This window comes from Chenopodium quinoa, unplaced genomic scaffold (genome assembly GCF_001683475.1).
Source record: "Chenopodium quinoa cultivar QQ74 unplaced genomic scaffold, ASM168347v1, whole genome shotgun sequence".
NCBI lineage: Eukaryota > Viridiplantae > Streptophyta > Magnoliopsida > Caryophyllales > Amaranthaceae > Chenopodium > Chenopodium quinoa.
In genome coordinates, this window is record NW_018744239.1 from 8,626,923 (window position 1) to 8,651,898 (window position 24,976).

At 40.7% G+C, this 24,976-nt stretch overlaps 1 pseudogene; it reads left to right on the forward strand.

The window, feature by feature from the left end:
- The first annotated feature begins 801 nt into the window (after window positions 1–801).
- LOC110694564 lies at window positions 802–2,937 on the forward strand (annotated as a pseudogene).
- The last annotated feature ends 22,039 nt before the right edge of the window (window positions 2,938–24,976 follow it).

Consider the following 24,976-nt stretch of genomic DNA (forward strand, 5'->3'; position numbering starts at 1 on the left):
GTAATCGCGATGGCGGTAATGTCTTACTTATTTCAATTCCTATTTTTTATTTTTAAAAGGGCAAAACAGATATTTCAAAAGAAGAAATTTTCAAGGGTGTTATAATGAAGGTTTAGAATTTGCAACGAAACTAAAAAATGGATTAGAGTAATTTACGGGTAGATGAATCTGGGCATTTAATTTGATGGAGTAGATGAATGATTTAGAGGAAGAAGGAAGGCTTGTGGCTTTGCGTGTTATATGTCGGGACAAATGACAAACTTCTTTTTAATTAAGACTTGGGCTCCGATAAATTGGGCCCTTATAATTTGGGGACATGTGCTAAGGATTTGTTTGCATTGGCCCTTAGCCGGCCCTGGTATTAAAGTACCAAACGATACTCGATATGTATGTAATCCTTTTATTTCGTATACATTTGAAATTATCTTTAGCACCATTTAGACCAAACAGTTTAACATTTGACATACAAATAATAACACCGCTTTTCGTAATTAAAGCTTTATATTTTGGTACAATTTTTGTAATGTCCTTAATTATCAGTAATATTAAATGAAAATTGATGTTAACAGTGTCTTAAGGATTAGTAATTATCAAATGACGCAATATATATATGTTGTGTTATGAGAAACAGAATTTTGTTTCATGAATTAATAATATTAATGTATGAAAATCATAAGGATACCGAAAGATTACAAAAAATAATCTCAAATCAAGATTGATAACATAATATCTTACTATATACTAAAGATAATAAGATATGATATCGATAATGATACCAAGAATTATATAATATCTTTTTCGATATCTCTAACATTATTAATTATATATAAGACAAACATAAACAAAAAGTCAAACTCATTTAGTTGTAAAGATAAACCTTCTAAAAACCAGCCTCCAAAACTTCATCATATTGCAAAAATGAACATCCAAACTGAAAACGTTGAGCATCATCAAGTAGTAGTGATAGTTGTACCACTACCAGCTCAAGGCCATCTAAACCAACTCCTCCACCTCTCTCACCTCATCACCTCCTATGGAATCCCAGTCCATTATGCTGGTTCCACCTCCCATAACCTACAAGCAAAGATTCGATTCCATGGGTGGAACTTAAAAACCTTAACAAAAAATCATTTCAACGATTTTGCATGAACTCCCTCCTTTTGACTCGCCTCCTCCAAAAATCGACAACCCATTCCCACATCACGTGCAACCCCTTTTGGAGGCTATGATGCATCTTTGACATCCCATGTTTCCCCTCATGGAACAACTCTTGACAAAGTATAAAAGTGTTGTAATCATTTATGACAATAGTATGAATTATATTTTCCAAGATGTTAAGCTCATTCTAAATGGTGAAGCGTATGCCTTCCTTCCCATTTGTACTTTTACCTATTTTGCTATGGTGTGGGAAAGCATACCCGAGGAAGCTAAACCCTTTCGGGTAGATCCAAAATTATATTCCGGATTGTATGCCTTCTCAAGAGGGTTGCATTCCTAAAGAGATGTTAGAATTTCTTGAGAATTATAATAAGTTATCGGGGTTTGAATCAGGATGGCTCTAACACCTCAAGAGTAATTGACGAAAAATATGTTGAATTTTTGGGGAGGATGATATCTTCAAAAAAGGGAGATGATGTAAAGCATTTTGCATTATGGCTATTACATCCGGTTAATATCCAAAGCACTAGCAAAAACAGACATCATTCCCTTGAATGGCTAGATGAACAAGAGTAGGATTCAATTTTGTACGTGTCTTTTGGGACGAGGATATCGCTAATAGATGATCAAATTGAAGAGTTGGCAAAGGAGTTGGAAAAATGTGGTGAGAAATTCATTTGGGTGCTTCGACAGACATATCCAAATGATATTTTTGTAGAAGCAGATAAAGTGAAAAGGCCTCAACTTCCAGCAAGTTTTGAGAAAAGAGTAAAAAATAGAGGTATAGTAGTAAAAGATTGAGCTCCTCTGCGTGAAATATTGGGTCATCCATCAGTAGGCGGGTTCATGAGTCATTGTGGTTGGAATTCATGTTTAGAAAGTATTAGTATAGGTGTGCCGATTGCAGCGTTCCCTATGCATTCTGATCAACCAAAGAATGCATTTTATATTAGTAATGTGCTCAGAATTGGTGTAATGGTGAGAGATTAGGAGCTCCGCAGTGAGATTGTGAAGTCAATTATAATTGAGCATGTAGTGAAGACACTAATGGCACCACAAGAAGGAAAGGAGATGAAGAAGAGGGCTAAAGAATTGGGTGAAGCTATGAGAGGATCAGTTGCAAAATGGGGTGTTTCTGATTTAGAAAGGGATGCTTTTATTGGTCATATCTCTAGATAAGGTTTTTATTTATTTATTTATTTTATTTAATCGAGATCTGATTATTTTATATGATGACATTTGAAGAATTGTAGAGTCGGCATTATGGTTAGTAGTATGGAGTACAAAATAACCGTGAATGGTTCTACTAGTCGCATTAAGTTGTTAAAAATTTATTCGTTAGATTTCATATATTCCAAATCTCAATTAATCAATTTTAGAGTTAAAATTGAAATGTCACTTATATTTGTAAGGTTAGTTGATTGCAAATCTAGGTAATATCAATTCAATTATAATTTGGTTACTTTATTTTGAAATTTACCTATGTAAATAAAATAATTAAAATGTGCATACATAAATTTATCTTGATTAATTCTACTATTATATACTCAGATGTTTTTTTTTATTTTTTTTTTCCATTTATTGAGATGACTTTTAAATAGGGCCAAAGTGGAGTATAGATTACAATTTGGACCAGATTTAGGACCAAAATTGGCCCAAGGTAAACTCTATCTCTATCCTGCTTGCCAACCACCACCAGTGTCGTACCACGGCCGGCCACTGTCACTAACACGCAGCTTGCAATAGCAACAACTGTGGGGGAGGGCGGGAGCTGACCATCCCTTTCCCTCTCCCCATGCAAGCGTGTGTTTAGTGTTTTAAAAAAATCATGTTGTGACTATAGCTTTTTGTCAGATGGCTAGCTATAAAGTTAGATGTAATAAATTTCAAAATTATAGAGCCAATTTGTACTGAGGATATCTATTAAGTTATTTTCTAATTAGTTCACCCCCTCCCTTCACTCCTTTCATTAATGGACCTTTTTGTTTTTTTGTAATTTAATCTCTTGCTACTTATCTCTTTCACAATTACAATTTAAATATGCATCTCTTAAAAATTTTCCCCTAGCTTCCTCTACCTATCGCCTTCTCGATTGATTTTTATGGTTTTTCATAATTTTAGAAAGTATCATATTACTTGCTAAAATTTTTATCAAATTTTGCAAAATTTCCCCCTTCCTTCTCCCTTCCCACTTCCTTTACCTCTGTGGGCTTTATCTCCTCTGTTACTCGTTTTTAGATAATAAGTATTAAATAATGCGTGCTAAGCTTTCTATATCTAAACTGAAAAAATTATTAACAACAACTTATTCTTTCTTTATCTGAATAGGCTAATAAATTAAACACCCGCCCCATGATTAATAAATTTAAAATATAAATTTAAGCGGATTACGTAAATCATTCGTTTTTTTACTAAGATTTGTTGCCATTGTTAAAAACCCGCAACCCTTATCAATGATTGATGCAATGCATCATCTAATCCAATAAAATGTCATAGAATTTTTACGTTCATTTTCCAACCAAACCAAAAGAAAATAGGGAACTTTAAGGCTTATATTCCAATGAAAACCATAAAATTTAAGCTGTAATAAATTCTATAGGTAGCTAACAAATCATAAGAATGAGCATGTTTTAAAAAGTATGTGTTATTGATGATTAACTGAACCTTAGCAAAGCAAGATAATACTAACAACAAATTAATCATTTGCAATTAATTGTCCAAAACCGCAATATCCCATAAATTAATAACACTCAAGATTGCAATAAAATGTCCATAATCGCAATATCCCATAAAGTCAACCAAGAACATATCATTTGCCATTGTATGCAGTGAAAAACCATTGAAGTGAGCCGAGAATTTCTACAAAAATAAACCATTGAAACAAATAACAAGTTTGATTCTTTATCAAATTTAAAAAAATCTTGAGTAAATTGTCAAACAAACAAACAGAGTGTTCAATATAAAAAAAACCTTAATAAATTAAAAATCCAAATACCAACAAAACTTTCCACATAAACTTAAAGTACAATTTCAAAATTCATAAAGCAAGGTAGCAAGCAGATTCAGTTTCAAAACCAATCTCACCACTTTAACAAGCTCTATAGGCATTGTTGCTTTCCTTATAACAAATTTTTGCAAAACTTTTAAGCTTAATACATCAAACATTGTAATTGAAAAGAATAAAAGAGGAGAGAAAGAAAAACCTTGAATATCTCTGGGAGCTCATACCTGTAATCTTCAACATGACTGGAAATCATAAAACCAAGAGAAATTCCGCAACAAATGTACCCGTTCCTATCATTGCCAATAGTTTAAAGTCCTCTGCTCACATTTTATGCCTAAAAAGTCACATATATTCTCCTTCATTATCCTTTAGATAGTGAATTATATTACTCTTCTCGTCCATTGGTACATCACGATTAGCCTACTTCTTCTCCTATCTCACGCCTGCATGAAGAAAAGACATGTAGCTCCATTTTAATGACCTCCAAAAAAAATTGTCAGAAACAAAACATTTTAAGAGGACAATGAAGAAACACACTGGTCAGCCTAGCAGCATAAAACATAGCTCTCCCAAATAGCAAAGCTATAGAAATTATGATGCGACACATTTCTTGTACAGTGGCCCAAACTTTGTAGTTTTTAGTTGCTGGTGGCTTTTTAAAATGACAAACTATGTATTGTCATGGTTATTGTTGATGGCCCTTTTTGAGCAGAGAAGATGAGGGTACTTGAGCCTTGCATGCCATTAGAAGCTTCTAGAATAATTTTTCGCTCCACACAGATGTCAGTCGACTGAAATAATCTCTTGAAATGTTGTGATGCATTGTCAATTTCACCAAGAGCAAGGTAATATATAGAAGCCTAGAACAACAGAAAATAAAAGATGAGGGGAATATAGAGGCATAAAAGGATCAACTATGTTTTAGAATTAATAGATCCCTCACACTTTATACCATAAAAGGAATAAATAAAGAGGTTACATTGTATTGTAACATAACAAGCATAAACTATAGGGCAAAGACAATATAGCATGAATTATATGAGCATTACTTTGTAGCTATGAGTTGAACTCTAAACAAGGTGGGATCCATGTCAACAGCAATCAAACAGTCCTGAAGTTAACACTTTACTTTACACTAAAGTGATATGTTTAATTCTTGGTGTCTACTTTAGTTGTAAGTCATTGAGACTCTTTCAATATTACATCTTGTACACAATAAATTGGTTAACACTTTCATATGAAGGTGTAGTCACCTGACTGTGTCCTCGACCAAGACTCGGTGATGAATGATGTTTTATCGCCAATTGGTCATGTTGGGCATTGGAATTAAGAAATTCTTGAACCCCTAGCCCAATTTTATTATAATTTACCTAAGCCAATCTATTCCTATCCTAAACAACCATTCAAACACTTTTCCTAGCCCAAATCCACAAGCTGACCCCAACTTTATCTTTTCGTGACCATAGTCCAAAATTGAGAAAAACTGATTTTCATGGCCCGTAATATTGATTCAAATCTCATTTGGTAAATAGACCTTGAAATATTATTCCCAAATATATATCATTATCCCAATTCCAATTTAAAACGAATAAGATATAAGCAAAACACTAAAACGCGGCCCAAAACCAACACCCTTGCACTCAAACGGCCATATCATGAAATATACATGAGTTTTGACTTAATAATAATTGGGTTAGAAAGTAGACTTAAAGATCTTTCCAACAATATATTATATGTTGTATATCGAGTTACGGATCAAAAGTTATGTCTAGAAGTTTTAAAATCGCTTAAAATATGGCAAAAGTTCCGCGCCTCGACGTGTTACATCGTGTCACGATATAATGCACCATGTAACGGTACAAATGCTGTGTCACGACACTTTAGATTTTCCCGCGTTACACATATATTTTGTGCGGCACCTCTTTTTCCGCCTACTAACTTACAAATACAACCCTAAACTTTTCAGGGAGAGCATAGTAATCTACGGGCATAAACATAATAGTTCGAGCCTTTGATCATCGATACCTATTCTAATCAACGTTTTCAAGAAAGTCAAAGTCTCTTTGCAATACTAAAGTTCTCCTTATTAGAAATTCTAGTAATGCATTCAGACGATTTGTCTCGTGGGGAATTGGTCAAGTGGACTTGATAGAGTTGTTTGTACCTTGTTTAAGTATCTTGATTTAGAGCAATTATGCATCAAATTCCAAACCTTATTACGTGTGAGATGTTAAGCTTACACTAGGGCTGATCGCATATTCTTACGGGCGCAGGAACGAGCTGCATGCAGGCGGTATGGGGGAGCAACTGTAGTAGGCCGCAGGTATTCCTACGGGCGCATGTTCTGGATACGGGCGTAGGATTTGTTGAGTGTTGTGATGCGATTTTGGGTGTTTTGTTTTGTTATTTCTTCCCACTCCCCCTCAAATCTATAAATACCTTTAAGCCTGTTATTTTTGCACATATGAAAAACACAAAGTATTGTGAAATCTAAACACAATAAACACAAAGCCATTCCCATAAAGAATTGAGCGGTTCTTGATATAATTCTAGTCTTCCAATCAGGGTATGGAGTTGGAACGTAGCTGTGTTTAGGGGTGAGCAAGACCACGTACCCGGTCAAAAATAAAGGACCCGATCCCGCAACTGGTTAATCCGGGTCCAAAATTTTCTGACCCGAACCCTAAACTGCTGGGAACCGGTTCCAAAACCGGGTACCTGGTGTATTTAATTTTTACAAATCTTCCGAATTTTTTTTTTTTTGCCAAAGATTAGTTAATCTACTTCATTTAGAGATGAATAGGACTTTAATTACTCGAAGATGCTAATGAGTATTTGAAGGAGCTGCTGCAAAAGATCAATTGTGTCCATAAAGAATTAGAGTCAACCCCTTCGTCATTGTGGCAGACAACAAATTTCCATCTTTTGATGTTTGATGAAATTAAATACATATTCTATATATGGAATGAGAGAGGAGGAGATGAAGACAAAGAGAAGCCGAGATGGTGAAGATTAAATGAAGTAAACCATTTCTTGGTTGATTGAAATGTGGTGAAGAAGAAATAAAGAAACCCCCCCCCCCCCTCTCTCTCTCTCTCTCTCACATACTCTAGAAAGGTGCTGCTGATTAAGATGTTTAGGGTTTTCTTGGAATTTATATGGACTACTTTATTTTTTTATTCTAGTTATTGGGTTGAATTGTATATAGCATGTGAGTTATAAACTAGAGGGGGTACCCTTCCAAACCGGGTACCTAGTGGGTACAGGGTCCAAAATTCCTGGACCCGGAATTGGAACCGGTTATAATCGGGTCTAAAATTTTGGAACTAGAACCGCACCTGATGGGACCAGTTCCAGATGTGGACCCGCCGGGTCCAAATCGGTTCCAGTTCCAAAACCGGGTACCCGAAATTATTCCTCACCCCTAGATGTGTTACCCTTGGCGGAGCAATCGTCACTGAGAGAGCCTCGTACCGGTGGTGGCGAAATACACTTCTAGGGTAGCCGTAAAACACGTCGTCACACCTTATATAAATGAGATCTACAATTGAGTATTGTATTTTTGCCCTAATTTCTCTATTATTTTCATGGTTTCAACATCCTAATTTCTAACGCTACTCGTCAACCTAGGCATAAAAGGTTGAATTTCTGAGAGTTTGGACAAATCTAAACTTTATTTTATTTCAATTTAGTTCTTTCAATTTTATTTATATTGAAGTTACTAACAAGTTATTCATGCTTTAGCAATTAAAGGAGTGTGCGCAATGTAAGTTTTTAATATATTTAATTACTTATTTTATTTAATTTGCTAGTATCGTGATAGGATTTTTTATTATATATCATAATCACGCTAATGATTTAATTTGTACTTATTAATATTATGATGTTGCTTCCAATATTTTTGTTGTATTATTTTATTTATTTTGATCACTCTTTTGCACGTTTAATTGGGAATATGTAATTGAAAATCATATCTAATAAGATAATTTGGACAACTGATTTAAGTCCCCTTTTAATCTTGTGGACATAATAATTGATCACAATATCAGAATTTTATGTGCACTAAACATTCAACCAACCTAGTAATATAGTTTGGAGCAAATTGAATATTGTTTGTATGCTTTTCGAATCGCAAAGAGTACTTTTCACAATAAGAATCGAGTAGAGGCCAATACGAGCGAAATAACTTCCATGACTCAACTTTGTACCATCATCTCCAATCCTCCATATGTAGTTTGTGATCATTTAGAGTTAGTAATCTCATGGATTATGGGTGTAACCTTCATGGATCAAATCGTTGTTGTTGCCTTTTAGTTTGTCCTTTCCGTTGTTGCCTGTAATTATCTATGAACGATTTACAAGTTCCTTAAAACCTTATTGGAAGCTCCCTACTTTTTTGTCCCTAATCGTATAATGTCAAATCCTACTTCCATGATTGTCAAGCATATTCACACATGCTGAAGTAGGCCGCTTCATTTAATGCGTACAAAAGACATTTTTTCCACCTAAGAAAATACACTCTCGATATTATTGCAAAGGTAGGCATTTTAGGCTCAAAACCTGTAGGCTCTCTTATAGAGCAAAATCATACTTTTTTCCATACTAGTAGAGTCCTTCTTGGTGATCCATAAAAGGGTATAGATGATTTTTGGGTCATTGATATGTCAATATTATATATTGCTTATTACCAATCTCACTGTTATATTTATGCTTGATTATGCTATCGGATCCATTTTAATTACTAATATGCGTATCCTAATATTTTTCGTAGTATTATTGATTGTAGGACCTTGCATGGCAATTCCCGAATTTATAGGATCTCTATGAAGATGTTAGAAGTTGGAACGTGCTTTGATGACTAATCGAGGTTCAAAGCCCATGTTAGAACCTCAGCAGATTTTGAAGTGCAAGGTTGAGCAAGGGAAGTTGAGCTCAACGATTAAAGACTAAATATATTTTTAGACCTCATTGTAGAGGTGGTCAATAATGACCTGACTCGAAATAATTGTGGGTCTGGGTAAGTCTAAATACACTTTTTTTTTAGATAAAACCTCAAATGCGACCCATAAAAGTTCAAAAAACCTATTTTGGCACGACAAGCCTGACACTTTTTGCTGGTTTGGGTATGAGATTTAATATTAAGGTTCAGCCCTACACGAATTTTGATCACCTCTACTTCATTAGGTTATGAGAAGCGAGAGGCCACCCCCAAGTCCAAGGAACCCATAAAAGAAAGAAAGTCCAAGTCTTAGGAAGAACTAAGGAATAAAGACCAACCTGATATATTTCAATTTTTTCTGTTAATTCTAGTATTTTACTCTCCTATCCTTAGTTTATTTAATATTTGTTATTGGTTGAATTATGTTTGCTTTGGTTGATTCGTGTTTTTTTTAATTCTAATATGTGTGAGCAGTTTAGTAATAGGGCTATTAGGATCCATAAATGTATGAAGATGAGATATTTGTGAATGATTGATAGATATGGAAGTTAATTCGTATTGATTGTGTTTATCAATTTTCAATTGAATTCGACCAAGTTTAACTGAATTAGATAAGCAATATTAGATTATGCATCAAGGGTCTAAACTTGATATTATGGCTAGTTTCAATACGTAGAATTGAATATAATAAATTGTGATAGCCAGTTCGATTTGTTCTATGGTTAACATCGATTCAAGCAACAGAGCATGTTGACCTAATTAATTACATTTTTTATTGCTGATGTTTGTTGTTTATCTCGGAATAATATTATTTATTGGCGTACGATACCCTAGGATTTTTTAATATTGATTTATTCCTTTATAATTAAGGGTCTTTAGATTTTCAGTTTGGATTAAGAACAAATACAATCCGATCTGGAATATGATTCGGGTTTCAATTTTTCAATCCGATCCAATCTGAATTATTCTCCCATTCCAATCCGATCCAAAATTCGATTATTTGGATCCAATCCGATAATCCAAATTAAAATATGTTTATTTTTAGCATTTAATAGACTCATACGATAATAAAAAAAATTAAAAATGCAATTATACATATAACATTTGTCCAAACCTTAGTATTTATACAAATCTTGAAAATAGTCATGATTAATATATTGTTCAACATCAAGTCCATATTAATTAAAACTAGTACAACTACAAGGAGCGGGCGCTCAACCCAAAAGGTTGGGGGGTTGCTAGAAACCTCAGTAGGGTTGGTGCTCCCAAGGGTTCGCATTTTTAACCAAACCATTCATCTAGGTTAAAGCACCAACATTATATTAATAACACCAGGCACCAAGTATCAACACCAAGCAGCAACTTTCAATAGGTTAGCAGCAACAACTTAAGACAACATGTAATCCATATTTGGGTCCATATTCATACATGCTTGACAGGAGGGAGATTAGGTCGTTGGTTGACCTCCCTACGATCAAACAAATTTATAAATCCTAAAACTAACCCCTAAACAAGTCTAGTGGTAAGTTCGGAGTCGAACCACAAGGAACAGTAATGCTAGATTGTTCTTAATCTAATGCTTAAGCTATGCCGAAGTCGATTAATGGATAGAGGACACTACAACTACACTAAAGCACATATAAAGAACAAGGTATGATAAAGTCTACTAGGGGAAAAGATCCATTTTGAACAACTAATAAGCAAATGAGAGTCCTTTTGATAATTAATCATGCAAAGAAAGAATTAAAATAGGAATTGACTACACTCAAAAGTAATCTCTCAAATTCCTAGCCTAGATCCCTCATTGACTAGGTGCATCGAAGAAATTTACCCAAAATGCAATCAATATATCAACTCTAATTCACAATCCCTTGTCAAACTAGAACCAATATGCAATTAAGTTTGCTATCATGGGAGATCAATCCAATCTAAAACAAACAACATGCCATCATCAATTCAATCAATATAATCACACAATCATCATCAAATTTATCTCAAATAACTCAATTAATCATTACAAAGCTTCACTCAACACCTAGTAGAAGGAAAACTACTTAAACATGATAAAAAAGCAATTAAAGAAAGCATAAAGAGAAGAGAGAATAAGAAATGCTCATTGATAAGAAATGAAGATCCTCAAATCATCAAATTCCTCATTTGATTATCCAAAATCCATGAATACCATCGTTTTTTTCTCACTTTCTCTCTCTAAAATTTGAGAGTTTCTCTCTCTAAAACCCTAAACTACTAAAATTTTAGAATGGAAAATATCTCCCATTTACAAATGAAGCCAAGGGGTATTTATACAACCCCAAATAGAAAGGACGGAGATAACAAGGAAAAAGACCCGGATATAGGTCTGCACGGACGTGCCAAAGTTGGCACGGACGTGCCAAAGTTGGCACGGACGTGCAGACTGAGCAGAAACTTCAGAAAACCGGAGCACAGGCCTACACGGACGTGCCACATTTAGCACGGTCGTGCACAATCTGCACGGGCGACATTTAGCACGGGAGTGCAGATTTTCCTGTTAGAAGCAGCTTCTTTCCGGAAGGCTATAACTTCTTTGTTACTCGTCAAAATAAGGCATGTGACCAGTCGTTGGAAAGCTCTTAAGATAAGCTTTCATCTCCAATTGGAATCACTCTGATATATTATGTATATCTAAAGATATAGGCGTTTGAAGTTCGATCTTTGCAAATCAAGTGCACATTTCTTCATTATTTGTTCTTTTATGTTTTATATATCTTCAATCTTGAGCAAAGAACTTATCCAAGTGTTCCTAAACATAAGAATAAACCAATAAAGTTTAATCTAATGCAAGAAGCAACCAAAAATATGCAAGAAAAGCCAAAATTGACCAACAATAACATTTCACATGCAAACACGATAAATGAAATAAAACCTTGTTAAAACCAAGTAAAAAATATCAAAACAATGAAAAACTAACTAGAAACTCCTAAAAAATAGTGACATAAATTACACTTATCAATGCTTAATTTTACAATTTGGTTTTCGGCTTAGTTTGGATCCGATTAGGATCAATTCGATCCAATTCGAAAATCCTAATGTTCAAAAAATCTTAATCCGATCCGAATTGATGATTCGATTGGATTTCGGTTTAAATTTGAATTATGGACACCCATATTTATAATTGCTTATTTTAGTATAAATCATATTCAAACACTCGATATTCATAACCTACATTTGTTTGACTCTTAGAAGTAAAAGAATATCGTTTCCCTATAGATTCACACTACTTTCTTGACTATTTTGGTAGTGAACTTTAGGATTACTTTTAATTCGGTGATACAATTTTAGTATGCCACTCATCTTATTATTTGTGATTTATCTAACATGCTTATATTTGGCTTATATTATACACAATTTTTGCTTAGCTTATGTGAGAACACAGATTAGAACAATGAAATAGGATGCAACAATTTGTGTCATGCATTTCTTAAGAGGGTGTCAGGCATTTTGCTATAGATTGATGATGACCCTCCTTATCTGAATGTTGTTATTCTGTTTTGATTGTGACCTTTAATTAGGCGATTTATCACTTTTGTGTTTCGTAATTCTTCATGTGTCTAAGAAAACTAGGAAACAACATACTATTTTTCGCTCTTTAATATCAAAGTGGCTAAATGCTGTCTAGGGGTGGGTTATCACCACTATAAACGTTGTACAAACACCTTAGGTTTAGAAATACAAAATAAGGATAAATAATTTGCACAAAATTTTTCATAAACCAATTTGGTAAAGGGTAAGTCTTGTATGTGGCTAGTCGCACAGTATGGCTACATTGGTTTATAAGAGTAATATTCATTTAAATGTATGAGTAACCTCATAATTTCATAAGAGTAACCCCATGTTGTCATAAAAGTAACCCAAATTCATTATAGGAGTAAAATAAAATAATTTAGAAATAAGTAACCTCATTTGTTCATTCGAGTAACCCCAATTCTTTTGTTTTAAAAAATGAAAGAATAATTCCACATATTTAAGAGAGTAACCCCTTTTTCTCATTTAAGTAACCTAGCTACTACATACGTTAAGGTAATCCTATTTGCTTATCACCATGACCCCTATTACTTAATTAATTGCCTTATATGTGATTATGTTAAGTGGTCATACCATGTGACTAGCCACATATAAAAATTTGTGATTGGTAAATGATGTGTAATCCAACCCCTCATTAATTTGGTGAAGTTTTCTAATAATAAAGTTCTTGAAATAAAGATTCAATATTCAATAGTTTTTTTTTTAACATAATTAAGCAATCAACAAAATATTTCTCCTCACTAATCCATTCTAATTATGAATATATGATTCAAACTCCCAACTTATTAACCCAGTCTTGGACGTTAGTTGTTTGAGATTTGACTCTTATCCTTCTCTTGGACACTAAATATTCACATATTTTAGGCTTTAACCGCTCTTGGAATTAAAGATAAGCAAATTAAGCATGCAATGAAAGCTAAAACTTGAACTATATTTGTTTCGGGGTTTTCTGATGTCCTGCGGGAGAGTTACAATTCCGAGACTGGAACCGGACGCCTGTACCTGCAAAACAAACGGATGCTCCGGATGATTGGAGATCCGCCTCCGACGGTCAAGTTAGTACTTGATTAAGGAGTAATTAATGCGGAAATTAAAGTGATTGGGTCTCTCTAGGTGAGAGAGTTTAATGTGTGTAATCTGCGTTATCTCCCTTAATGAGGATTAAGGGAGGTATTTATAACCTCGGGAAATGTGCCAATCTAGGTTTAGGTTAACCTTGGGCTGATTGGGCTTCCCTCGGAAGTTGGGCCTGGGTGGCCGACTTCTCCATTAGGCATGGAGTATGCCACGTGTCATGACATAATAGGTCCAAGGCGGACGAATAAGTGTGTGCCACGTGGCAAGCCCTGAGAGGTCCAACTGGGGAACACTTGGCAGGACCTGATTGGCCCACGTGGCGCATTCCGATTGGTGGGAGCAAAATCCCCTAATCATTTTCCCCTCACAGGTGGCACGTGACTGGTCACGTGTTACCTGTGACAGGTATCGCCCTGTAACAGGCGACGGCCTGCTACAGGTGTCACTCGGCGAGAGGCCGAGAGATTCTCCCGCCAAAATTTTGAATTCTGGAAGTGACCCTCCGCCTTCTCACTTCGCTTATATAAAGGAGTGTTGACTTCGGTCATTTTCACACTTGAAAACTTTGTGAGAGAACATTCGGACCCCTGAACTTGCTCTGACATTTTGGACCCTTTCTACCTACCGCCTGCTCTAACAAGCCGATTGCAAAGGATTTTCAGAACTTCATCAATCGTCACTCATTCAGGTAACCGCCGGTTCTCTTACTCTTAATTTTCTCTTTACTTTATTCTTTTTTTGAAATGGCACCACGGAAGCACACGACACGACCTAGGTTAGTGATCAGGCGGTCACCGGGGACGGCTGAATCTAGGACTAGGAGTGCCGCCTGCCCTTTTCTGGACCCATCTTTTCCCTTTATACAAAGTCCGACTGTATCTGTGTCTATGCAGAGCATGATGGCCAGAACAAAAAAGACTACCAGGATCTCAAACTCAGACGGCTCCTCCCACAGGGTGCCGATTAGTGAAACATCTGACCAGGCGCCAGATGTGGAAGTGAAACAAAGCGGCTTGAAAGCCGGCAGTTCTGAGGGAGGAGTCAAAGTGACCCCTTCCCATTTTACAGTTGACAATTCTACATTCTCTCCTGCTCCTTTTAAAGGAGAGGAGGCGGGCCCCTCCGGGAGAGGGGAGGAGTCATCCTCTTCGGACTCGTTAGAGGACGATTCCGAGTCTAGCTCTTCTGGCCATGCTTCTCTGGACACAGAAGAGAAAAACAGTCGCCTACAAGAGGCGAGGCTTTCTCACGCAGTTGAGAAGGGGACGATTGGGCGGAGCCATCCGCCTCTCACCGAGAGCAAAATACCCCCTACTACTGCATGGTACCTCGGGGCCGGATCACAGCCATGCAAGAGAAAGTGGAGAGCTTTATCGCAAACCACACAATGGGCCCCGGCTTTTTAGTGTTCGTGCCGGATCTAGAAGACACAGTCGTCTGGCCGGCTGGTACCAGTTATGATGGCGCCTGCTTTGGCTGCTACGAGGCGGCCATCAAGGCTGGGCTGCGCTTCCCACTACATCCGGCTGTTCAGCGGATCTTGGATGGGTATGAGTTGGGGTTATGGCAGTTAGCCCCGAACTCCTGGGTCAACGTACTCGGCTATGTGGCCGGGTGCGAACTGCACGGGGTGGAGCCAAACTTCGAGCCTTTCGCCCACATGAACTACCTCAGCCGGACCCCTAAGGCAGGCGGTACCGACTGGTATCAATTGACGAGCCACAGGGGCTACCTCATGACGAGAGGTAAAGCAAACAAATGGAAGGACTGGCGGAGCACCTTCCTTATCATTGAGAGTTCAGACACAGAGCTGAACAAGCGCTTCAACAGGTGGAACAGGAATCCGCCCCTTCTTGCAGGCGGCCGCAGCATGCCGCCTGTTCCCCCCAAGGCTAAGAAAGAGATCCTAGATAAAGGACTCTTCAAAGTAGAGTCGAAGGTGAACTCTACTTCAGCGGTACGAGAGCAAGTACCCCTGCACTGCGACTCGAGCTTCAAATGGCTCTAAGACGAGTACTTTTTGGCCGCCTGTGGCCTCAGCAGTCGGTGCACAAGAGGTAGCCGGCCTGTCGAATACTCTGTTGTTCCATGCATTTCTTGTTATGAATTTTATTAACTTTGCTATTTGTTTTTGCAGCGGACGCCATGAGCAAAATTACCGCCTCCAAGACTGCGGCGGCCATGTTGCGGGCCTCCATCATGCAACAGTCTTCAACCGACTCCCCCAACAAGGGGGCACCCTTGGTGGGCTTCGAACCTTTCACCCTCTTTTTGGAGTTGTGTTTATGCATATACTGACTCTTTTCTTCTTTTTTAGACGGGCGCTCCAAGAGCTTCTTCTTCCCAACAGCCGGACCCCAAGGCCCGGAGGACGACTGTTGCGAGCTCTCCAGGTTCTGCCAGGAAACATGCGGCGGCTGAGAAACAGCCGACCACTTCTTCTAAAACTCCAGCTGGGCCACCTAGAAGTATGAAATTATCCTTGTAAATTTTAGACTTGCTCCCTTCTTTACTAGGTCTAATCTGTTTGTTTATGCTTGATGCAGCCGGCCCTCAGGAGCCTGACTTGGTCGAGGTGGCCAAGTCTATGATCAAGGCCGTTCCTCCAGCTGAAAGGAAGGCGGTCAGGGGTGTCGGCACCCTTGACCTAGACGGGATTGCAGGGGTCCTTGCTGAGGTATACTTAGCATATTTTTGAGTATTTGAATTCCAGGACGCCTGTTTTCTTTTTTGTTTGGAAACTGACGCCTGTTCCCCTTTTTACTTAGGCCCTGCTTCGAGTGAACGACCTTCGCAAGCCGCTTGACCGGAAGAACAAAGAGGTAAAGGCTGCAAAAGCTATGGCCGCCTCTGTTTGTGATAAGGCAATGTTTCAAATTGCCCAAAATGAAATTCTGACCATTGATATTCTTTATTATCAGGCGCAGGCTACCGCCGCTATCCGGGCTCAGTTAGAGGCGGCCCAAAAGAGGAATAGCGAGCTGGAGGCGACCATCAACAACCTCAAGGCCGAGCTGAGACCTCTTCGCCAAAAGATGTCCTCATACGAAACCTTGGAGAAATCCTTGGCGAGCGTAAAGGTACGCCTAGTGACCCAGGAGAAGAGTCTTACTCAGGAGCTCTCGGAAAAGGCCGAGCAAGAAAAGAAAGAGCTGGTCCAGGAGATGATGGAAGACTCTGCTCAAATCCAGCGCATGACTTGGGGTCGCCTCTTCCCCAATGCCGACATTGCCTCCTGGGAAAAAACGTACCGCTAGTGTTCTGATAGATATAATCAAGAGATCCTGGCGGCTGCTGAGGAAGAGGCACTGGAGGAGGAGGAGCAGCCGGTGGTGGCGCTTGTGCCGCTTGGGGGTAATACATCACAGAAGGATGCAGCTGAAGCCGAGTCCAGCAAAAAGAGTGCTGACTAGGCGGCAGCTGCTAATATTGAAGATATGCCCCCTTCATAAGCTTTATGTCTTCTTTCCCCGGCCTGCGTGCCGTTTGTTTGTATTTACCAGGCCAGGGGGCCGGGGCTCTAAATATTTTGCCGGTCTTTAATGACCGGCTTCTTTTTAATGAATATTTTTGTTTTGCTTCAAATTTGTTTAAGTATTGAATATTCTGATATCCAATTGTACACTATATCGACTGTTTTACATGGCCGATAGTTGCAGACAGGTACGGATAGTTAGTCACGCCGCCTATGCCCCTGGACGACTGGTTGTCTGTTTCCAGGCTAGACGATCAGTCGGCCATTTATCCAGTCGGTATTCGAACCATTTTAAAGACTGGATCCCCTTTAGGCAGGCGGTCCTATCATTTGTAAAATTAACCAAGTAGGAAAGTTGTTTCCTACTTGTCATGCTTTTAGGCTAGAGACTTTAGGCCGTCTAGGCCGACTGTTTCCCGCCATATTTAATCTAGTGTGAACAGGTGCTGTATGAACACCTTTTTAGTTTCATACTAAATTTTTAAGGAGTGACCAAGTAAACATGATTGTTACCTAGTCGCCAAGTAACTGAGTAGTAAAGGTACCAGGCGGCGGAGGCCAGCTGAACCTTTTGATTCGCCAATGTTTGTTGGCTATTAACTCAAGAGGTACCCCCTGCATTTATCCCAAGTAATACAGGCGGTCATCTGACTCAGATGCCAACTGCTACCACTGGTTTGGTTAGTGATAGAGTTATCCTTGTCTCAAAAACGGCTACGTGGTTGCCCTTGGGGACAATCGTATAGGTGCCGTGTAATTAGTTTATAGAGCAATGTTCCACCCAAAAGGGAGCTGCTCTCTGCGACGAATTTCATCCGGAGGGATGCCGCCGGACGCCTGCTATGATGTTGGGACAGGTCGTATTAGTTTAAAGATTGGATCAGTTGGCTTGGCGCCTGGACTGATCATTCGGCTTGTGGAATTGGTTAGTTCTTGGTGAACGTAGGTGCTAAGTAAGAGGAGGGTAGCCGCCTGTTTAGGCACAGGGTCGGCCAGGCCCTGATCATTTTTAGCTAAGTATAAGGGGGTGGCTATGTGCTTTGGAACCAGTCGGCCCTCTTCTATGGAGAGTAGCCGACTATATATCCAGACAGCATGCCCCTATGGTGATAGAGTAAAATATTCAATGGAGAGTAGCCGACTGTAAAGGTACAGGTGGCATGCCCCTCTGAAGATAGAGTAAAATACTCAATGGAGAGTAGCCGACTGTAAAGGTACAGACGGCATGCCCCTCTGAAGATAAAGTAAAATACTCAATGGAGAGTAGCCGACTGTTTGTCAGTAGGCATGCCCCTCTTAAGTAAAAATGAAAACAGAGTATGGAGAGTAGCCGACTGTTTGTTAGTAGGCGTGCCCCTCTTAGTACAAAATTGAATATTAAGTATGCAAACTTTTATTAAGTAGCCCTTGACTATTTATATCATTCAAAAGAAATATTTCTTAAGATTATCTTCATTCCAAGTTCGAGGCAACGGTTGGCCGTCTGGTGTTTCCAGACGGTAGGTACCGGCCCTGACCTCTTCACAGATTCGGTAGGGTCCTTCCCAGTTGGGAGTTAGTTTGCCAGACTCATTAGCCCTTCCAACTGCTTCCATTTTTCTAAGTACAAAGTCCCCCACTTTGAGTGGACGCCTGTGTACTTTTTTGTTGTATGATCTAGTCATTCTCAGGTGGTAAATTTCATGGCGCAAGACAACATTGCCCCTCCTTTCAGGAAGTGAGTCTAATGCCAGGCGCATGGCTTCCCAGTTTGCCTCTTCGTCATATAGCATTACTCGAAGAGTCGGCTCGTAGTGTTCTATTGGAAGAACAGCTTCCGCACCATAAGTTAGGAGGAATGGAGTTTCTCCAGTCGCCCCTTTTTCAGTCGTCCTAATGGCCCAGAGAACATGTGGTAATTCATCCGCCCATAGGCCGCCTGCTCGTTCAATCTTTTTCTTGAGACCGTCTGAGATGATTTTATTAAAGGCTTCTACCTGGCCGTTTGCTTGTGGACGACCGACAGATGCAAAGTAGTGTGCAATTCCTTGGTCACCCAACCAGCTTTTGAGAACAGGCGTCTCAAATTGGGGACCATTATCAAAAACCATAGACATGGGAACCCCGAACCGAGTGATGACATTTTTCTAAATGAATGAAATTACATCCTTCGTCTTGATTCCCTTTACAGCCTCCGCCTCTACCCATTTAGTGAAGTAGTCGACGGCAACAAGTATTTACCTCCTTCCGCCTGTAGCAGGCGTATAAGGACCCAGAATATCCATGCCCCACTTAGCAAACGGTAGTGGGCTATGAATGGTAGTGAGGTCAGTAGCCGGACGGTGAATTAGTTTGCCAAACCTTTGGCACTTGTCACATTTTTTCACCATCTCCATCGCATCTGCTTCTAAAGTAGGCCAAAAGTAGCCCTGCCGCCTTGCCCGTTGAGCAAGCGTCCTACCGCCTATATGGGAAGCACAGTAACCAGAGTGAACATCGTCTAGTATCTCTCGTCCCTTTTCTGGAGTAACACACTTTAAGAAGGGTTGAAGGTACCCCCTTTTGTGAAGTTCTCCCTTTATTATTTCAAAACTGGTTGCTTGTTTTTTCAGTGCTGCCGCCTGTTGATGATCATCCGGCAGGGTACCGTTTGTCAGATATGCCCTGATTGGATCCATCCAGGTTGAGCTTCTGTCTAGGATTCCAATAGGGTCTTCCTCGATGCTTCTCTTCTCCATTACTTCCCAAAAAACAGTTCGAGGAGTATCACAGGAGGCGGATGATGCTAATTTTGAAAGTGCATCCGCCTGGTTGTTTTCTGATCTCGTCACTTGGGTAAGATGGAAATCCTCAAGGGAGCCGACTGCTTGTCGGACCGCCTGTAAATACTTGATCATGGCCGGATGGGTTGCTTCGTATTCGCCATTGTACTGACTCACTATCAATTGTGAATCGGAACAGGCGTCTATTTTTCTTGCCCCTGCCGCCTTGCACATGCGGATTCCGGCTAGTAAAGCTTCATATTCTACCTCATTGTTTGAGGCCTGAAAACTGAAGCGTAGAGCATACTCGTACCTGTCGCCCTCTGGCGACTGACATATGACGCCTGCTCCACAACCATTTGAAGTAGAGCTTCCATCCACATATACCTTCCAGACTTGGTCTGGAACTTGAGAGTCAGGAGGACGAGTCATCTCAACAATAAAGTCAGCAAAGGCTTGCCCCTTCACTGCTTTTCTAGGCTCGAAGGTAACTTTGAGGCTCTGTATTTATATGGCCCATTTGATCATTCGGCCTGACGACTCCATGATGGTCAGTGGCCGCTTGATAGGTTGGTCTGTATACACGACGACTGCATGTGCAAAAAAGTAGGGCTTCAATTTTTTAACAGCCATGAAGAGTGCAAGACCAAATTTCTCCACTAAGGGATACCTCAACTCGGCATTTTTCAGTACATGACTGACAAAGTAGACCGGGAGCTGACAGCCGTCTCTTTCAGCAAGGAGAACAGCGCTTAACGCATGATCAGAGACGGCCAGGTACATGTAGAGTACTTCTTTGGGCAAAGGGCTGACCAGCCTCGGCAAGGAATACAAGTGAACTTTCAATTTCTGGAAGGCCGCCTCAGCATCCGGCCCCCATTCAAACCTTTCCTTTTTCTTAATTGCCTGGAAAAAGTATAGGCATTTGTCGCCTGATCGGCTTAGAAATCTTCCCAAGGCCGCCAGACAACCTGTAAACTTCTGAACCTCTCGGATGGTACGAGGCGACTGCATGTCGATGACCGCCTGCACCTTCTCAGGGTTCGCCTCTATTCCTCTCTGATTGATAAGGAATCCGAGAAATTTCCCAGACTCAACTCCAAAGACACATTTCTTGGGATTGAGCATGACATGGTGCCGCCTGAGTGTGGCGAAAGTTTCTCGGAGGTCCGACAGATGATCTTTCTGAAGTTTAGACTTGACAATCATATCATCAATATATGCCTCGACATTTCTCCCAATCTGATCAAAGAACACAGTGTTTATCATTCGCTGGAAAGTGGCCGGGGCATTCTTAAGACCAAACGACATGACCGTGTAACAGTATAACCCCTGATCAGTGACGAAGGCCGTCTTCTCCTGATCATTCTCGTATAAAGGAATTTGATGGAAACCAGAGTAGGCGTCCATAAAGCTCATCAAAGCATGGCCGGTTGTTGAGTCGACCAGGTTATCAATTTTAGGCAGAGGGTAACTGTCTTTGGGGCACGCCTTGTTTAAGTCTGTGTAGTCTACACACATTCGCCAGGTGCCATTCGGATTTTTAACAAGCACCACATTTGCAACCCAGTCTGGGAAGTAACATTGCCGAATGAACCCTGCATCAAGTAATTTTTGAACTTCGGCGGCTGCCGCCTGACTTCTTTCTTCGCCATGGTTCCGCTTCTTCTGCCGTACCGGCTTCTTTTTCGGATCCACGACCAGTTTATGTACCGCCAGATCAGGACTAATGCCTGGCATTTCATGGACTTCGAATGCAAAGATGTCCTTGTATTCTTTCAATAATATGTGAAAGTCGTCACCCAGGTCCCTTAGAGCAGTCGTCCCAACCTTGATTGTTCTGTCAGGACGCGAGTCATCTAACATCAGGTCCGTATGCTCACCAGCTGGCTGAGGGCGGAATTCATCCGACCGCTCCTCTGCCAATGATTGCTATTTTCTTTCTTTTCTTGCGGCCCTTGTCTGGGATGCCTTTCTCTTCTTGCCGCCTGCTTCTTGAACAGGCGCACTCTCCTTGACATTGTCAAGGTCTATTTTTCCACCGCTCGACATAGTGGCCATAACAGTGGGCTTGACATCCGAGAGATAGCACTCTCGGACCATCCTCTGATCTCCCCTTAGGGACCCGACTGTTCCATTATCCCTCTCAAACTTGAGCAACATAAGAGATGGGATTATAACAGCCTTGGAATTATTCAGGGTTGGTCGTCCCAGAATCATGTTGTAGGCCGAGAGTTCTTCTACTACCAGGAACCGGACTACCATGTGTCGTCCTTCCCCTTTTTCGCCCAGGCGGATGGGTAAATCCACTCGTCCCACTGGGTGGACGACTCCTCCTCCAAACCCTACTAAAGGGTGGGATGCCGGATGTATGCAATCAGTCTGATATTTTAGTTTCGACAGACATTTGCTACTGATGAGATCTGAGGAGCTTCCGGTATCTATGAGGATTCGACCAACTCTCTGGTTGGCCACTTTACATTCAATAGCGATAGGGTCGTCATGCGGCCCTCTTACCCCTCCTAGATCTTCTTCAGTGATGACAATCTCAGGAAATGAATATTTGGAGGGCCGTTCTAGGTGAACGGAATTTACATCTAACCGTCTGATATTGTCTTTGTTGCCCCTAATAGTGGGGCCGCCTCCTGAGAAGCCGCCTGCAATGGTGTAGACGACTGCATCATCTGTATCGGAGCTGTCGGCCTGTTGATTCTTTTTGGTCGACTGCTTTTTCGAGGAAGTGTTCCCCGTAGATTTCTTGACATAAGTGTCAAGATCACCTTGCTCAGCCAGGCGGTCTAGATACCGCATGAGACTGATGCATTCATTGGTGTGATGACCAACATCTTCATGATAATCACAGAATTTTTCTTAGTTCCGATTGTTTGCAGAACCCTTCATGGGGACCGGCTTCTCAATTGAGATCCGTCCCTTGATTTCCTTTAGGATAAATTGGCTATCCTTGTTAAACACATACTTTGGGGAGTATGGTTTGAATTATTTTTTCTTCTTCTGGGACGGCTGTTTAGAGGAATCAGTTGCCCAGACCTCTTTTCTCTTCTCGTCTTTGTTTGACGACTGCTTCTGTCGTCCTTCTCTTTTGTCGGACCTTTTCCCGTCTGACTGTTTTACCGTACTACAAAGATCAGTCGCCTGTATATAGGCTTCCGCTTCAATCAAGGCCTCTTGAAGAGTCGCCACCCTCTTTCGGACCAAATCAAATTTGAAGGTCGACCCGTCTTTGAGACCTCTGAAAAAGTCAGTATAGGCTACTTCATCCGGTAACCCTTGAATCTGTATTCTCATCAAGTTAAACCGCCTGATGTAAGAACGAAGCCCCTCCTTCTCGCCCTGCTGAATTGTTCCTAAATCAAGGGTCATCTTCTTCGCAGGGATGTTCATGGCGAAGTTGGAGGTGAATAAGTAAGCAAGCGTCTTGAAGTTATTTACACAACCAGTCGACAGGTTGCCGAACCATTGTTGTGCGATTCCTTTGAGAGTCGTTGGGAAACACTTGCACCAAGTGGGATCATCCAACCCTTGAAGGTACATCAGGTTGGTGAATGCCATCAGATGGTCTTCTGGGTTAGTAGTGCCGTCATAGGCGCCTACTAATACATTTTTCACTTTGGCCGGCTGAGCGGCTTCAGTAATTTCCTTGGAGAAGGCCGACGGCTGTTCACCAAGTCTAAGCAACCGTAGTTGCCAGTCCATAGGTTGGACATTTTTTGCTGCATGTCCACCAAACGGAGGTGGCTGTAAAAAATACTGTTGTTGTGGTACAAACGGTAAGTTTGGTACCGCCTGGTCGCTATGAAAGCCGGTCTGACGGGAGGTGCCGCCTGACTGACTCTTATGATACGACTGAGTATGCCTCATCGAGGTATTTCGCAGACTGTCTTGAAAGTTTGAAGTAGAGGCCGACTCTGACAATCGATCACTCTTCTTCTGTTCTAGCAGTAGCCGAGCGTCTGTGTATGTTTTCCTCGACCCGTCCGCCTGAATATGACGAACATGTTTCCTATTTCTTGGAGTAGGAAAACGGTATTTTGTGAAATCAAGGGCAGGTGGCTCCCACTTCCTAGATTTAGGATGAGGGGTCGCCTCTCGCCCTTGAACTGGCTTCCTCTTCCGTGAAGTGGAGGGTTTCTTAGCCAACTGCTCCTTGTCCAGAGCAGGCGGCTTCTTGTTGACCAACTCTTGAATTTCTCCCTTGAAGTCCCTCTTGAAGGTCATGAGTTCGTTCCTTGTGATGGGAGCAGACCCATCAGTCGGCTGGTGCCGAACAGGCGGTGCGCCTGCTGGCTCGCTTCCAGTTTGAAGATGTTCCCGTTCCCTCTTTTCGGTATGACGGGTACGTCGGGCCCTTAGGGTCCCGTCTGAAGCTGTGTGAGCTTCAACTTCAAATTCATTCTCAGTATCGTGGTCCGACTGAACTAGAGGGTCGTCCAGGGGACGTCTCTCTTCAGGAGCCGGTACAAACGTGGATGCCATCTCAGAAGTACTCTCCCCACAGACGGCGCCAAAATGTTTCGGGGTTTTCTGATGTCCTGCGGGAGAGTTACAATTCCGAGACTGGAACCGGACGCCTGTACCTGCAAAACAAACGGATGCTCCGGATGATTGGAGATCCGCCTCCGACGGTCAAGTTAGTACTTGATTAAGGAGTAATTAATGCGGAAATTAAAGTGATTGGGTCTCTCTAGGTGAGAGAGTTTAATGTGTGTAATCTGCGTTATCTCCCTTAATGAGGATTAAGGGAGGTATTTATAACCTCGGGAAATGTGCCAATCTAGGTTTAGGTTAACCTTGGGCTGATTGGGCTTCCCTCGGAAGTTGGGCCTGGGTGGCCGACTTCTCCATTAGGCATGGAGTATGCCACGTGTCATGACATAATAGGTCCAAGGCGGACGAATAAGTGTGTGCCACGTGGCAAGCCCTGAGAGGTCCAACTGGGGAACACTTGGCAGGACCTGATTGGCCCACGTGGCGCATTCCGATTGGTGGGAGCAAAATCC